General features: G+C 36.7%; 1 protein-coding gene and 1 long non-coding RNA gene across 2 annotated transcripts in view; both read right to left on the bottom strand.

Annotated features, from left to right (window-relative positions):
- The window catches only part of nav2a (neuron navigator 2a), a 256,627-nt gene that overhangs the window by 208,438 nt on the left and 29,811 nt on the right, over nt 1–18,378 (bottom strand). The window lies entirely within an intron of this gene.
- On the bottom strand, nt 1,306–16,515 carry LOC116718513 (uncharacterized). The gene is made up of 3 exons (XR_004338941.1): nt 16,429–16,515; nt 15,585–15,587; nt 1,306–1,316 (listed from the first exon to the last, which is right to left on the bottom strand). It is a non-coding gene; the product is annotated as an uncharacterized LOC116718513 (long non-coding RNA).

Genomic DNA, 18,378 nt, shown 5'->3' with positions numbered 1-18,378 from the left:
TAAAAACTGTCAGAGATGAAAAGCAGCAATTACAGCGACATGGCCGTCACCGCGTCACTGCAGGGCGAAGAAAAACGAGCGGACACACACAGAAAGGCAGAAATAAAAGCTTATCCATTATCAGCAGAAAGCAGGATGTAATTAATTTCACAATGAAAAGTCTAGTAGAACCAACGTGTTTTCTGAAGTTTTATAGACATCTGTTGCATTTAGTACAAGCTTCCACATAGTGTTAGAGCTATGCAAACAAAATAAATAAAATAAAATTACAAGAATAGAGTCAGAATATTACACGAAAAAAGTTGAAGAAATATAAGAATAAACATCTGAAATTGGCAACGTCATAAATTGGCCTGTTTGAAAATCCCAGAGCGATTTTTTAGGAAGCCAAACGTGGACATTTCCCACATCTGCTTTTTCTCGCTGGTTTTCTCGGGTAACAAGTAAACTTCCAATTTTCTCAAGATAACGATGTAATTTCTAGTTTTCTTCAGATAATTGACCAATTTAGCGATGGTTTTCTTGAGACGCATTAATTTCCAGATTGTTTTCTCGAGATAGCGAGTTAATTTCCCACTTTCTCGCAATAACGGGCTCATTCCCCGTTTCACGCAGGGGCTTTTTCCCGCTGGTTTTCTTGAGTTAACTCCCTATTTTCTCAAGATATTGAATTAATTTCTCGATTATTTTCTTAATTTCATGAAATTAACTCATCTCATGAAAACCATTGGAAACAAGCATATATTTCCATACTGATTCTAATTCTGCTAACCAATTATACATAATGCAAAATGGTGGTTTATATACTCATTATATGTATTATTGTACATGTAGATAAGCATATAAACACGTTTATGCTTCTGCCTACCTCCTTATGAAAAATTAATATTTAAACACGTACCATGACGTATGAATGAATGTATTTTGAAATAAAAATCTACACATCAACTCTGACATTTTGTCTGAAATAATCCTGTTTTATAGTGACAACTCTCACACACAGTGATACGTCACCTCTTTTAATTTAAACAATAATGGATATAAAAATTTTAAAAATATATTAATTTAGGTTTGTAAAAAAATCTCAGGTGTTAAAATCAGTAAAATCTTCTTGTTTCCTCAGATTTCGTTGTTCTTCACCGTCACTTGGTGAAGGTAGACGCTCACTACGCCACATTAAGCAGCTAAAACACAGGATTTCTTTCCAGCTGAGGTATTTGAGCCACTTAGCGAATCCCCCCTCTCTTAATGTTTAATGTGAGCAGCCTGACATTCACACTGACATTTCTCCCCCTTTTCTTTTGTCTGCAAAATCTCTACAAAACTCCACAAAAGGACGAGGAGGAGGAGGATCTTCTCTTCTCTTTTTACACACCCTCCATTATTTGTCATCCTGGCTCACAAAGGTCAGGTCATCCTCAGAAAGTCAACGCTATTCGTTTTAATTGCCCTTTGTCTCCGCCTCCTATTTCCCCAGAGGTCAAGGCCTGAATCACAGGCCAATGTGAAAATTAATGCTTAGAAAATTAGGCTTTAAACCAAGTTTTAATCAATACGTTCAAAGTAAAAACAGACGATAGAGGATAAAAACAATCACTGCAAAAATACAAAATATTATATAATATACAAATATCTTAGTACACTTGGAAAAAAATCTCAGACAGCTGATTAGTAACATTTATGCAAGATATAGAAGCTTGTTTTAAGTAAATAATTCCTTGATATTAAGAAGTACTAGTTCCAATCGCAGATTATTTTACTTATAATAAAACATTTTGTCTGTGTTAGAAATGAAATAATCTGCCAATGGACCTAACTTTCATCAATATTAAGTATTTCTTTACTTAAAACAAGCTACTTCTTGCTGAAAAGTGACTTTAAATTATTTTTTGTCTCACTTAAACCAAAATTACTTGGTAATATTTTGAGATTTTGGAGTTCACTTGCAGAAACTGGCTGGGTTTTTCACATAAACCAAAACAGGAAACACATTTTATATATATTTTCTATATAAAAACTATCCAGATGTGAGATGGTTGCACATTAACATGCAGGTGAGCTTTTACAAAGCAACAGGCAGAGATGCAGAGGTCAGACAATGAATATAAAACGCTGAGACGGTCAGTGAAGTCAGCCAGGATTTTTCTTCTTCTTCTTTTTTTACAACGCCTGTTTTATTATTCATAAAGAGGATGAGGTTTCCAGGACGCCAAGCTGGAGTCAGCCATAAAGTGGGTTTCTGTTCACATATTCCAGTTTCCTCCTTCCCACCGACTCACCACAGCAAAAAAAGATTAAAAAATAAAATAAAAAACCACCTGACTTCTGAAGAACTTTTACCATCGGTGTCTAATCGTAAAAATAGGCAGCAGACAGAGAGTCCCCCGATCGATGGCGGGACTCTTTGCGGTGGTAAAAGCCTGGGTTCAATAGCTCATGTCGCTACGTTTTAGGGCCCAACATGGACTCTGGTCTCTTGCCTTTTAATATTTCATTAGTCTCATCCGCTGTCTCCCAACCATCAGTCAATATCCTGAGCAGAGGCGGCGGCGCTGATGGCGTCCATCACTTTTACAGTCTGGCTCAAACTGTTTCCCAACATAAATACCGTCAATAAGGCAGACGATCAATCAAGAAACGAGATTTGGTGTTTATAGATTTAAATCTATAAAAACCAATGTAGATTTAAAATGATTAAGAAAAGACTTCAGTTCAAAGTTTTTTCTTTCTTTGTAGAAAACGTTTTGGTTACGATATTGTTGTAAGATTGGGTTTCTTGTGGATTGGATCAATTTTCTGTAAATTTTTACCTGATCAGGTTTTTCTATAAAGTATTTATAGTAGATCACATATGGAACAGCAGGACAGGATCAGCTTTTTGTTTTGCTGGAAATCTTTATCTAAGATAATTTCTAACTTTTACAAAGAGTATTATGGCTAGCTAGGAAAAAAGAAATTACAAGAGTAAAATGTCATAAAATTATGAGAAGTCGTATGAGAATAAAGTTTAAATAATACGAGTATAAAGTCATAACTATTCTCTAAGTATTATGACTTTATTTTTGTATTATTTTTGACTTGATTCTTGTATTTTCTCACTTTAATGTCAAATTATTATGACTATTCTTGTAAAATCATAACTTTAGTCTCATATTACAACTTTATTCTTGTGTTGATTCTTGTAAGATTAAAGTATTAATACTTTAATCTCAAAATATTGACTTTATATTCATATTATTATGACTTTACACTCATATTCGACTACTCTTGTAATTTTACAAATTTATCCTCGTACGACTTCTCATAATATGTTATTCTCTTAATTTTTGCTCTATTTGCATGTTTTTACTATATTTTCTCCTTCCAATTATTAAAAACTCCTGCATTAAAAATATCAACTTGAAAAAATTAGGCCAAAAGCAAGTTTATCAGTGCAAAAACATAAAAGTTTCTAGGCCAAATATCTGAGTAAGCTTGAAATACAACAGAACCAACTTACAACTAAATTTTCAGCAAAATAAATTTGTTTTAAGTCAATAATTTCTTAAAAGTCCTGTTGTTGCGCAACACCCCCCCCCCCCCTCCGTTCTATCTCTACTCTCTCACTCTCTACTTCCTCTTCTGAGAGGGGAGATGTGCTACCAGCTCTCCTTCTAACGGGTTAATTGAGTTTCCTAAATCTGCTGGGATTTACCCTGCCCAGAACTGAAGTAAACTCTGTTTAAGCTGGTTTCGAGAAACGATTCGCCTGGTTATCTGACGGCCTACATCCAGGTGTCCCACCCTTCTTCCCCCTGTGAATTAGCCAGACTGAGCAGCCTACAGCCAACTAGTTTCACAGAGCACACCTGTTAACGGTCGCTCGTTCTCTATTTTACAACTTGCATTTGTTATTGAACCAGGTAGGTTTTAGTGACTCGGGCGAGTCCCAAGGATGACGTTTTAAATTTGGGCTACCAGCAACCTAAAAACATTTTCCACTTTTTCCTCTCCAGAAAAAGTGGAAAATAAGATTCAAAGTATTTTACTTTGAATCTTATGAAATTACTCAAAATGTTTAGATTACATTCTTTAAAACTTTCATGCTTTAAACTAAGGAATAGTCTCAGCTATTTTTATAAATCTGCAGGCTGGAAACTTCCTCTTTTTCCAGGAAACCTGCTTTTCCTGTTTAATGACTCTCTCTGACTGACTATGATTTCTTATGATTAGATAGAAAAAAGTAGAATTAAAGCAAAGTTTGCTGGAGACAAAAACAACACACACAACCAGATTTATTTTATTGACACTTAAGTATACTGTTGGGCCTTAATGTCACTTGAGTGATTCATTTTAAAGATAACTTTATTTATTATTACTGTTAAACTAAAATCTCCAGCATGGGGAAGTGGGATGAGCTCGGATTTTCTTGACACCCCCTCCACGAGGTCAGACCTTTCACATGCTGGGAGTCCATCACCCTCCTGCAGTTCGCCGTCCTCATCCCCTGGAAAGAGAAGAGGTTCGTCTGGGATGTGAAGATGCAGATTCTTCATCCTCAGTTGTCACAGAGGGCTCAGTGTAGTCATCAAAACTCCACTTCTCTTGACAGTCCCAATAAATTAATGTTTCATTGTGTGGAAAATGAGCCATTTCAAAAACCTCCAGAGTCACGTTCAACTGGCACTGCGCCATTACCTAGCAACCCCAGCAGAGACCAGCCCTGTTACTTAGCAACCCTAGCAGAGCACAGTCCCGTTACCTAGCAACCCTAGCAGAGCCCAACCCCGTTACCTAGCAACCCTAGCAGAGCCCAGTCCCGCTACCTAGCAACCTCAGCAGAGCCCAGCCCCGTTACCTAGCAACCCTAGCAGAGCCCAGTCCCGCTACCTAGCAACCCTAGCAGAGCCCAGTCCCGCTACCTAGCAACCCCAGCAGAGTTCAAGCACATTTGACTAGCTGGTTTTACCGCAAAACCACAAAACCTTACCAAGTTTTTTTTTTTGTCTAGTTTCTAAAGCAAATATCTTAGTAAACTTGAAATAAATAAAACTAACTTAGGATTAACTTTTCAGGAAGAAATAAAAGATTGCTTTAAGTCAATAATTTATTAAAATTGATGAAACAGTACTAAGGCACTTAAACTGGCAGATTATTCTGCCAAGACATTTTTCCCAAGTTAAAAGTGAAATAATCAGAAATACTTTTTCATCAATATTATGACTTGGAACAAGCTCCTATGTCTCCCATATCTTGCTGAAAGCTGCTTGTACGTTAGTTTTCTCTAATTTCAAGTGTCCTAACTCTAAAACTAAAAACTAGACAATAACACTTGGTAGGATTTTGTATTTTTTTCAGTGCAGTCTGTAAACAGAACACCAAATGAAATGAGAAAACTAATAAAATACAGTTTTAAAACATGCCATGCCTGCACCTTTTCTTATTTCCTCTGTAAATACTATCAACATCCACATCTGTCCTCCATTTTCTCCTCCTTTCACCACAGAGGCTCTCCAGAGAACTCCAGTAAGATCCCATTATCAGTCTGTTTGTATTCTGCGCTGGCTGAGCCGTCTGGGTCACAGCAATCATCCAGGGAGAATGAACAATGAAAAGAGATGGAAAAAAAAAAAATGAGGAAAAAGTGCGCTTGGAGTTTTTACACCGATGGCGTGGTGCATTCAGGGCGCAGCTGGATCGTTCTCTGGTGTGTTTTTTTTTTGAGTCGAGCGTTTATCTGCTGACAGGCGGCGAAGGTTCTGGGCTTCGTCTGTGATGGTGAAGATGAATGGAAAGTGTTGAAGGTTTTCTCTCAGGTGGGAGTAAAACAGCTGATGTTTGGACCACTGAGCACACGTCAGAAATAGTTCACAACCCTTTCACGCTGTCGGAGGGAAACTACACTGGAACGATGAAAACCAGATAAAAAACACACCACCAATAGGGAGTTTATGATTATAAGCATGAGCAACACGACTGTTTATATGGCAGGACTATTTGTAAACACGACGGATGCGCACACATCTTTACTGCAGAAAAAGCCAACCTGCCTTTAAACTGTCACTGGTTGCCGTGGTTACCCACCGTTATCGTGCTTTTAACATTAGCCAACATGTCAACGTACAACTGTTTTTCACAATTTTGTTCACGGTAACATCAGTTCTCAGCAGGCGCGTTTCCGCCAACCCTATAAATGCACAATTTGACATTTCAAAAGTAAATTTGTTTAATGATAACGTGGCTATTTAAAAAAAAGAAAAAAAAATTTTTGATAAAAAGTTTTGGAGCTAGGATGAGGTGGAGTTTTTTTGCCCGTATTGAAATTGGTTTATTTTGGAAAAAACTGGAATGGAGACACTGTTTTTTCACTCCACAGGAGTCAGATGATCAACAACCAAATGTTGCTACTGATGGAAACGACAAAGAGGAAAACAGGAAGTAGTTGGAGGATGACGCTGTGCCCTGTTTTTTAATGACTTATTCTTGTGTGATTTTAATTGCATTTGTTATTTATTAGAATCACCACAATTGCAAATTGTGTTTTTCTACATTAAAGTAATTTTGAGGAGGTTTTGGGCACATTTGTAATGGAAACACAGCAAATGAGACGAGTCCCACTAAAAGTAAGTGTAATTCATATTTACCATGCAAAGGGGAAATAAAATATGACGATATCCCACCTTTGGAATTTTGCACTGTTCTAATTACAATTTCCAGCAAAATAAAAACAGATGCTAGTTTTCAAAGAGGATTGCTGTGTTTTGTCACTTTTACAGAAAAATCCCATGAATTTCACATATAAAAATCCCTTGTGAAAACCATAAAAAATTTATATGTAGCTGCAGCCATCAAGGCAGGTGGTAATCTAAATAATTTTATTAGCCTTATTGTAAATAGTTTAAATAGTTTTAATAACATATTCTTGCTGTTTCTCTGCAGGTAACATGAACAACGTGACACCGACAGTTAATCCCTCTATACGCCAAGGTCACAATGTGTGTTCATAATACTTACAGTTTAAAGGTGATTGGAAAGCAAATGGAGGGCTAATTATCCTGATAACATCTGCAACTCATTGCATTTAATGACTTTTTCTGTCAAAGCAGAGTTACTGCATAATGGCTCAGCCGTGATTTGATCTGACTCCAACAGTAATGCACGTTGTTTGTCTGCTCCATTCACCTGTAAAAACACAGATGGGTTAAGCATCGTTTTGCAGTGGACAGTTCATCTCAGCGTGTTTTATGTGACGGCAATTAAATAAGCGACCAATGAGCTTCTGGGCTGATTAACACCATGAGTTTAAAAGACCAAACACTGCAATGAAAGAAAAAAAAAAACAGAAAGCGGCTCTGGGTGTCTGCTGCAAAACGGTGATGCTCAATAATACAAAATCTACATCGTCCTTCATAATTTTGGCGTTTAAAAAGCCCATTTTCTTTTAAAATGAGAAAACGTAGAAAAGGTGTCGTTTATGCAAGACAGATATGTTGTCAGGAGATTGAAATAATTATTGCCTAAATCTGCTGTTGGGTTGATAAATTTGTTGCCATAACAACAGTTGTCTTTTATTGTTGCCACAATAAATTCCAATGAATGTTTAGTAAATTAAATTTATGTGAGCGCTACTTCCTACTTCACAAAATGTGAACAAAAACGGAGTGGCATCAGATTTTGGCGTTGCAGGATTTCTCTTTAGTCATCGGTAAAAGACCATAACCAATTCCTCCCACTACCATTAGACTCTGTTTGGTTTGGTAGTATTTACCCAGAATGCCCTGCGCTGTAGTCCACTTCCTGCTTTTGGAGCGGTCTCCAGTCCACTTGGTGATTATATTAGCATTCAAACCGCACCAAAATTCACTTCAACCGATCCGAAACTGAGGTTTTTAGGCAGAACAGAGTTCACTTTTTTGGTTCGCATTCACACCTTCCCAAAATAAAACAGAGTTTCTAAACAAACAAAATTTTTGATTTTGATTAAATTTAAACAAACTACAACACACTTTCTGGTCAGTTCCTGCAGAAAACTACCTTTAACAGCCATGTACTCTTCACTAGTTTTCTTTTAATTTACCGCTTCCTATTTTTCCAGAGCGACATCCTGCTGCTTCTTTTCTATTTGAAGCTGCAGGTGTGAACACATCTAAAAAGGGAATTAATACACACCTTTTAAGCTGAAATTTCAGTATCTGTGTGTGTTTGAGTGTGAAGCACCAAGCAGTGCTCCGATGGTTAATTTGTTCATTCTTCAGCTACGTTCCCAACTCCTTTCTCGCCAGCGGTCCATTAAAAGTTCCCAGCATGAACCAAAACAACCTGGAGGCTCGGTGTTTCACTGCCTCAAAGACGCTGTTGAGTAAATCAACCCAGTGGGGTGAGGGGGTTCGATGTGCTTTTCTCACACCGACGGTTCAAGCAGGAAATTGATGACAGAGAGGAGTCCCCTCAGAAACCAAAATGGCCTCCAGCAAAACAGAGAGATGGAAACAACTGGGAGGAGAAAATATGAGCAGAGGGGGATGAGAGTGGCAGGATGGTGGAGGAGGGTGAAGTCCACGGAGAGATGGAGGTGAATTTAGCGATATATTCCACCAGGAAGGCCACGGCGAAATGACGGATGGGGCAGGAAGAGTAAATACCAACACGCAATATGGGCCAGATATAAACAAAGTTTCTGCTCTGGTGAAAAACCGAGCAGCTGCCAGACTGAAACCCAGATCATTTCGGACTGGATGCATTTTTCTGCCACATATCTGAGTCTGGTTTAACCTGAGCGCCTATAAGGACCAGATATGTGAATGAAGATCAGAATGTCTGCCACATTTAGCTAAAATTGTTGATGTTTCTACTTACAGGACGCACCTTCAGCAGCAAAACTACTGTCATATACACCAGCACCAACAATGTTTGGCAAATTAAGTAGTTGGATTCATATTTTTATTACATTACTTCATTACATAGCAAAAAATAAAATACATTTCCTTTCCTATTATGTTTCCTTAAACAGGTTAAAATAGGTCTATCGTCTATACAAAAGATGTTCATTACATTTTCTTGGACAAAATCATTCTTAGATATTCAGACTTTAGTCTGTTTTAGTACAACTTGTCACTTTAAATCCAAATGAGCTGCTCCTGGCAACGCCCCCTAATTCAACGTTTACACTCGCACGAGAAAAAGGCTGCAAACAGAAGCACAATTATGCAATCGCACTTCTTTGAAAAGCACTAGTAGGACCTCCTGCACACAACATGAAGGTTTCTGAATATTACATCAGTAACAAAACACTCGTCCTTTCCAGCAGCCATTGTACAGTGCAATCAAACAGCTGACCAAATGTGCTGGAACTCTGCTTGAGTTGCTAGGTAACAGGCTGGGTTTGGCGGGGGTTGCTAGGTGACGATACAGTGTCTATGGAGTGAAACAACTTGTTTTTCAAACATCAATTTATTGTCAAAAAACAAGTGGGTGTTTTTTGTAAGAACTTGGATTGTTTTAGAAGCAGCAAAGATCCAAATGGAAATGTATAAAAATATGTGAAATGTGACTTTTGAATAACACTTTTAGTAATTAAATTGATGCTCTTGTAACATATGCACTGTGCTACTCTGAATGGCCTAAAACAAGGAGCTACATCTGTATATCTGGAACCAAACAAGACGAGATGAACGTTTTAAAAACACATTTTCAGTAAAACTATGCATCGCAAAAGGATTCACATTCCTAGATGTTTTCCTATTTTACAGTCGAAACCTCAGCAAATATCAGTAAAAACATCTGGTGCTCGGGTCAGATGAGGATAAAAAAAAAGTAACCATTTCACCCTGAACACACCATTCTTTGGCATGAGCAGGGAAGGTGATCTGAGGTTATGAGAACATGGAGGTAAATACCTGCCAATTTTGGAAGAAAACCTTGTAATACGTCAGAAAAACCTGAATATGTTTGGAGTTTCACCCTCCATCAAGAGTAAACATACAGTTGGAGCACATTCATGTGTTAGAGCGGCCTTGTCAAAGTCCAGACAAAATGTAAGACTTGAAAACTGTTATTCACTGTTGCTTTCCAGCCAATCTGTCAGTTTAAACTCTGAACATATTGGATAAAAATGTTATTTTACATGAATGGGCTGTGAACCCATTCAAGTGTTCAGCAGATGTTTAGAACAAATCAATGTGTGAAGTTGCCGTAACTTTCTTCAGCTGACTGGAAACAAAACTAAAGATATTGATTTTTGGACCTGGAGAGGAACAGTCAAGAGTCAGCGCACCGCCAGAAACTAGTGATTTAAATTTATTTGCTGTAAATGCCCCAGAATTAGTCAAAAAGGTTTTTGTCCCTTGACAATGAGTAATTTGTTTTGATAAAAACAATCAAAGGTTATACAAACAAGGTTAAAATTACTAATTTTGTCGATATAACGACTTGCAAAACCATTCATACACTTCAACCTTTCCATATTTTGTCGCATTACAATTACAAATGGATATAATTCATTGGGGTTTTATGAGATCAACACAAAGTGGTATACACTTGCGAAGTAGAAAGAAAATTATACAGGATTCTGGGAGAATCAGGGCTGAAATCTGGGTGTAGTGATGGACTTGAAGATTCAGAGCCACATAAAGATGGTTACAAAGTCAGCCTTCTATCGCCTGAAGAACATTTTTAAGATTAAAGTTCTAATTTCCCAGCAAGATCTAGAGATCTTGTTTTATTTTCCTTCTAATCATGTAAAGAACTTTGAATTGAAAATGTGCAACACAAATAAAATTGCCTTGCCTTGATAACGGGTAGAGTTGATTCCAGCTTTATTTATGCAGAATACTTCTATAAACACTGTATCCTGACATCCACGATGCTCATTATCTAAAACTCAATTTGTGCTCCTCTAATAGTAAATAAACCTGAACTGTAATCCAGTAGCAGCAGAAAAATTAATAAGCGAAACCCACCTGAGCCACATGTGTGACTCGTGCTTACTCCAGCAGAACTGCGCACATGTGCAAAAATAAATCAGAAGTTCGTGTTTGCAGAGTTAAATCAGACGTTAAGCTTTGTATTTGTTGGCAGCGCCAATTCAAGCAAAAACAGATAAAAGAAAAGTCGTGCTGCTTTATTAAACAGCCAGATATACATCCACCGTCTCCCCTTACAGTGAACCACACACACACCACAGAGTATTTCCATTCATTAGCATTTATTCACCCTGCAACTGTCTCAGAGTGAGCAGCCGAGGAAACTGTAGAGGAAAAACAGCGACGGGGGGAGAGGAGAGTGCAACCACACACTTCAAAAGCACACAAGTTGTCAGTCATCTGCAGCATATTCCAGGGTAGCAGCCTGGATTCGCCTAACGTCTAATTACGGGCAGGAAGAACAGTAACCAATCTGAGGGGAAACATCTGCTGGACCACATTGGGAAACAAGAAAGAAACGATTTGAGAGAAGAATCAAAACAGGTGTAACAAACAGCAGAACATTACTGGCTGTCCGTTCAGGTTTCTGCTGAATCTGGATTTTTCCTTTGGCGATTTTTTTATTTTATGTCTCTCCCAAGAAGCCGCAAAAAGAAATATTTACATTAGGGTTGTCCAAAGCGCGGCCAGCATGAAAATCAAAACATGATACGGCCACTTGAATGTTTTCACTCTGTAAACTAGATTTCTGGGAAGTAAACTCTCAAAGTTTCAAAATAATTCTCAAACGCTTTCAGCTTGATCCGTCTTTGTTCAATAACAGAAATAAAGATCAGGTGCACTCTAGGCGTCTACCTTATCAGTTGAATTCAAGAACAATACTAAAAAAAAAACCTCTAATTTTTGAGATCATTCTAAAAATAAAAACTTGGACATTTTAGTTTCAAAAGTCAAAAATCTTTTTCTATAAAATTTTCAACTTTTCAAGCTCAGGAATTTTATTCCTGTTTTCTAGAAAATTTCTGAGATTAATCTTAAAATTTGTTATTGTTTAAGTAAATTTTCAACTTTCAAGTTCAGAAATTTTCTTGTGTTTCCTATAAAATTTATGAAATTAATATAAAAACATTTTTTGGCAAGAATTAACTCCTTTTTTTTCCTTTTGTGCAATGAGCCTAATGCACAATTGTAATCATAATGCCAGAGTGCGATTACTTTTTAAATTAATTTGATTTGACCAAAATCACATTCCTTGTTTGTGTTCACAAACACAACAAGAAAATGAACCTGATTCAGATTGTGAGGTTTAACAATGACCTGCATTAATCACTGCAGTTCAGGTAACAAATGGTCTAAATGTGGGACAGTTCATGGTAAATCTGTGAAAGAAAAATCACTTTTCTACCTTTTTTGTAAAGGAATAAATGTGTCTGACAAAGTGCGTTCAGTAGCAGAATAGAAACTAGAGCCTTTATATAAATGCAGTCCATTTATCAAGTCAAAGCTGTTGAAATCCTGCTGATAAACTATTTTACCACCAGATATTAAAAGAAATGGGAAAAGAGGAGGAAAACATAACCCGTTCCCAGCTGCATGTTTATTTTTACTGCAAATCGTCTCTTATTTCTCTTCAAATCTTCCCTGAGTGTGAATAAGCCGCTGCGTCTCATCTCCGTGTTTAAATCAGGGTAAAAAATCATTTTAGAAAGTGTTTAATGCACCTATCTGGATCAAGAAAACAACTTTAAAGGCTTCATGTTCTCACAGAAACCCAGCAGAACATCTGGAACCGGGATGAAAACTGAAGATGAAAGCTATGATTTATTTCAGGGATTTTATCTTCAATCATGAAACAGAGATAAAATAATAGTAAAAAATGGACTAAACATTCCAGTTAAGAACATGGAACCAAAATGTGGTGAAATAATGTAACTTAAACCAGCATGCAGCACTGAGTTCTTCATCCTCGGCTGACTGCAAGACAAACAAAGAGCTGTCATGTATGTGGATTTAAAATAGAAAGAAAGATGAAGCTCAAAGGGGAACAAAAATCAATTTCCAGCATTACAGATTCGTGCTTCTTCTTTCCTGAACTCTATTTGCCACACCTTCCCTTATTTACATATCAATTAGTTCATTCATCTCTGCTGAGGTCCTGCAGGCCGCTGTGCTGAAAATACGAAATCACAAAATGCTTATTAATATTCAGACAGTGAAGGTTTAATACAGTCACACTGAGGCAAATCACAGGAAAATGAACTATGCTTCTGGAAGGGAAAATAGGAGTTTTTACATAAAAACAATGAATATCATGTGTGCATACGTTATCGCACAAAACTCAATATCTGGTTTGAGGTGAGTGATTATACTGCATTCAGGGCTCAGAGCTATGAAGGCCATTAAAATCCATTTCACAGATTTTATTCTCCTCTCCAGCTACAGAAGAGGATTATGATACTGAAAAACAGATTTCTGACTTTTGATCTCAGACAATTAAAGTGAGATTTCTGAAAAAAAAGTCAAAATTCTGGGATTAAGGCCAAAATTCTAAAAAAAAATTAAAAATTAAAAAGTCAGAATTCTATTAAAAAAAGAAATCACCATGAAAAAAGTAAAAATTTTAAAACTGTCAGAATTCTAAAAAAGAAGTCACAATTTTGAGAAAAGTAACATTTCTGAGATTAGGGTCTGAATTCTGAGATTAGGGTCAAAATTTTAAAAAATAAATTCATTTTAAAAAGTCAAAAGTCAGAGTAAAACGGTTTAAATTCTGGGATTAGGGTAAGAAAAGTCAGAATTCCAACAACAAAAAATCAAAATCCTGCATTTATGGTCAGAGTTCTGAGTTCAAGATTAAAATCAGAATTATTTTTTTTAGTGGTCGTGATCGTCTTCCGTATGCAGCTGGTATTGCTGTCAGGTAGGTTTGAACACTTGAACACTTAATCTTGTCCAGAGCCGAATGGAAATTTCTTAATTTTTACCCATCAATCTGAATAACTCAGCATTAATCTACATTGTGTAAGATTAACGTGACAGAAATCCAAAGTGTTGCATGTTTTTCTGTCGACAGTCCCAGATTCTCACTCAGATCCAGTAAAACGTCAAACACCCGACATGTACGCACGTCAAACTGGATCAAACCAAATCGTCTCAGTTTACGGTAAAAAAGAAAATCACCAGAGAGCATTAAAGTTTATAAAAACTCCTCTGGAGTAACATTAAAACAAACACTCATCTAGTTCTGGTTTTATCATTTTATTTGAATATGTCACACATATGTCACAAGCAAATCTTTAAAAGAGGAGATAAATATTTCCATTATGTTTGTGGTGATGTTTCCTGTCTTGCAGAAATATTCATAGACGTTGAACTTCTTTCCTTTTTTACATTAGTTACAAACTTTAAGGTGTTTCACATTGCATTGAATCAAATACACCAAACTAATTGAAACTGTTCCCCTCTTCGCCTGTGGGGGCGCTGCATCAAGAACCACTAAAGAAAATGACACAAAAATCTCTGAAGAAGACACTGAGCATAACTTTCTTCTTCACAACATGTCAAGAAAAGTGGAGTAGCGTCAGATTTTAGCAATTATAGGATTTCTCTTTGGTATTTCTTCCACTAGCGCTAGGCTAGCACATTTGTTTTAGTTGTATTTACCCAGAATTCCTTGTGATGTGGTCCACTACCTGCTTTTCGAGCGATCTATAGTTCACATAGAGTTCACATAAGCATTTGATCCGCACCAGAGTTCACTTCCACCGAGACCGAGGTCTGTAGGCGGACCAGAGTTTGTTATTTTTGGCATCAATTTCGCATTCACACCAGGACGAACCGGACTTTCTAGACAATCAAACTAGAGTTGGATTAAACGGATCAAACAAGGCCGGTGTGAATGCACCCGAAATCTGAACTTTGATTAGGTCATTCTAATACACTGAAATGCTTTGACCTAACTCTTTTGTAGCTCTGGCTGTGTGTTCAGGATCATCGCCTGAACAAGTTTCCAGGGTTTTGCAGCGGCTTTTCTTCCAGGACTGCCTTAAATGTAAATAGATCTGCAGGCTCTTTGCATTTCTAGATGATAGACTGATGCAGTTCCACTCCAAAACAGTTGGTGGCAGCTTAGACACCATACATTTACATATACAGGTGGATATTTATGAGGTTTGGGCAATAAGTCAATAACAATATATATCAGAATACACACATTGTCAATAACAGAAATTAATTTCGTTGAATTTTTATAATTTCACAGAACTGCAATCCAGAACCAGAAATGTATTTTTTAAGAAACATATAATTTACTTCCTGATCATAACCGTGTGTTTGTTTTTTTTAAATACATACATTTATCTTCAGTAAATTGCTTTTTTTTCCTTGGTAGAATAATTTACCAACTCTCCCAGCTTTCTATTATTTTCTATTTGCAAATATTTAATCAATCTGTGTCTCATCTTTTATACTGACAAATAAAGCTTAAAATTGCCTGGTTACAACTGAAGCATCTCTACTTTTATTAGCGTTTCATTCCACAGGGAACATGTTTTATAATGCGTTTTATTAGAAGTATAATGGAAAGCCATTGTGGGTAATTTGGCCGATACATCATGTGTTTATCATTAGCTTTTAAACAGCGATTAAACTCAGTACATAATGATTTCCGACGGTCATAAAAACTGACTACTGTGTAAAAAACAAAGGCTTTTATGCTTAAATTGACATTTTCCTACTGATATTTCTTTGCTCAAGCCAATAGCTTCATGTCATATGAAGTTAAATTCAAGAACTGCAAAGTTTACACTAAAATCAATAAACTAGAGTGTCTAACAAGAGGAGAAAAAGGAAGATGTGGATCAATAAACATCCAGAAGGACAGAAAATCTACAACGAGTTTAAGTGGAAAGGTCTGAAGGACCCTTACTCTGGAAGATGACGAAGACGATGCGAGACAGAAAGAGACAGGATTGTCTCGGCATGGAGGAGTAATCTTCCTCTGCGATGATGAACACTTCTCACTTCAAATAAATCATCAACAGACGACAGCAACTCTGGTCCGTAGCGAAAGAGTTCGAAAGACGTTTTTCTGACTGCAAGTAGCTCACACAAAGAGGAGGTACGAGGCAAAATTCACATTTTAGTGTTTTTGTACTTCCATTTGAGTTTTTACTGCTTCTAAAAACAGCCCAAAGTGCTTCAAAAACACTCATCTGGTTTTTGGCAACGAGTTAATGTTTGTGGTATCTGGAAAATGATAAAATCTTACCAAGTATTTTTGTGTAGTTTCTAGCGCAAATATTTTAGTACATTTAAAATAATACAAACAAACTTACATGTATCTTTTTCAGCCAAACATAGGAGCTTGTTTTAAGTAAATATTTCCTTAATATTGATGAAAAAGTACATACCACTTGCAGATTATTACACTATTAAGATTTTTTTTTCCTTGTTACAAGTGAAATAATCTGTAAATGGAGCTACCTTTTATTCATTGATAATTAAGAAACAAGTTCATATTTCTAACTGAAAAGTTACTTGTAAATTAGTTTTATCTTAGTTCAAGTTTACAAAGATATTTGACCTGGAAACCAGATTAAACTCACTTGGTAAAATGTTGTTTTTGCAGTGGAACCAATTAAAAGCACTTTGTATAGTCTTGTTGCTGAAAATGTGCTATATAAAAAAAATTACCTTTACCTTTTAAAAACCTTTGGAATGTAACGTCACAAATCACCAGGCAGTGTCGTTACCTAGCAACCTTAGCAAAGCCCAGTCCGTTACCTAGCAACCCAAGCAGAATTCCAGCACTTTTGATCAGCCAATGTATGCACTGTACAATGGCTGCCAGAAAAGACAAGTGTTTTGTTGTTGACTTACCGTCCACAAAGCACTTGTTGTACTCTTAATTGTGCAGTAGGCCCTAGTAATGCTTTTCAAATATGAAAGGTTATATAATTGTGCATCTGTTTGCAGCCATTTTCATGTGCAAGTGCAAACACTGAGCTGTAGAGATGTAAAATCTCATTATCCAAGAATGATTTTGAGCAAAAAATGTAAGGAACATGTTTTGTATCACCGTTAGGGTTATCCCAACCTGTTCAAGGAAGCACAATAGATCACCTTTAAAGTTTTAAGTGGAAACCTGACAGACTGTTACTGTGACAAAGACACAGAGGGTCAACCAGACAGTTAACAGCTTGATCCAACTATTTAAACCCTGATCAAAATACAGAAATCTTACAAGCTGAGGTCCAATAAACAAAGGCAGCGACTCCATAATTAAACTATTATGGAGCATAAAAACTCAACTGCCAAAAATAAAACCAATGGAGCAAAAACACTGGCCTTCAAGGTCTTTTTCAGGCCTGTAAAGCCTTCACTGTAAAAAGTTCAATCAAAACAAGGCCGTAAGTCTGTGAAGGCTCATTTATTGGATTTTTCTCTTATGACACACTTTTAAAAAGAAGCCAACAAACCTTGGGATGTCCTTGATAAGACACCTGAAATGTGGAGCAACGGCATTGCTGGCAAGTCTGTAGGATAAGAAATGCAACGATTCAATAATTACTCTTCAAGGTCTGCAGCACAAAGCTCAATCATGTCGAAACGCACCTGACTAAAGGTTTTCATGTGGAAGTAATCGAAACATGCGCTCACAGCAGCTACAACTTAGCTGGATGGATTCATCAAAATTAACATTTTTTAATTGGATTTCCTGTCAAATTCCTCAATTCCTAAAGCACAATCTGTGCTACAACATAACTAGAAATTGTAATAGTGCCTGGTACACTCAGAGTTGGGGAATTAGTTACATTTACTCAATTACATTTACTTGAGTAACCTTTTTGTAATTAATGCATTTTTAGGATTATTTTACTAATCTGTGCTTTTTACTTTTACTTGAGTAATTTTATTATAAAGTATTGCTACTCTTACTTGAGTAAAATTTTTGGACTTTCTACCCACTGAATGAAAAACAAACATGTTTTAACCCAAAGAAACTGCTAGACAGACACAAACCATCAGCTTTTGTTGCTCAAGTTTCATATTCAAAGAAACTGATTTGGAAAACATTTCTTTTGCCTGACGTTGTTATTTTTTGTTAGTTATATGGATTATTGTCATTTTTTTTCCTTAAAACAGTGGTCCCCAACCCCAGGGGCCATGGACCGGTACCGGTCCGTGGACCAATTGGTACCGGGCCGCACAAGAAATAATTAAATATTTCCGTGTTATGTATCGAGTCTGGACGATCTTTTATTTTGAAAATCCTTTAACCGGATTCTGGCGGCCGGCTACGTCTTGCCCGGCAACATTGAGCCCACAAACTTTAAACTATGGAGAGACATTAAAAACTGGTTGTCCCTTAAAATTGAAGACATCCCAGAGATAACCATCACCCACATATTATACTATGTTGATGGCCTTGATAGTCAAATATCTGACATGATAAATATTGTCTTCTTGCTTGTTA

This window comes from Xiphophorus hellerii, chromosome 4 (assembly GCF_003331165.1).
Source record: "Xiphophorus hellerii strain 12219 chromosome 4, Xiphophorus_hellerii-4.1, whole genome shotgun sequence".
Classification (NCBI taxonomy): domain Eukaryota; kingdom Metazoa; phylum Chordata; class Actinopteri; order Cyprinodontiformes; family Poeciliidae; genus Xiphophorus; species Xiphophorus hellerii.
Note: the sequence above shows the minus strand (reverse complement) of the source record. Positions and strands in the feature narration are given on the sequence as shown.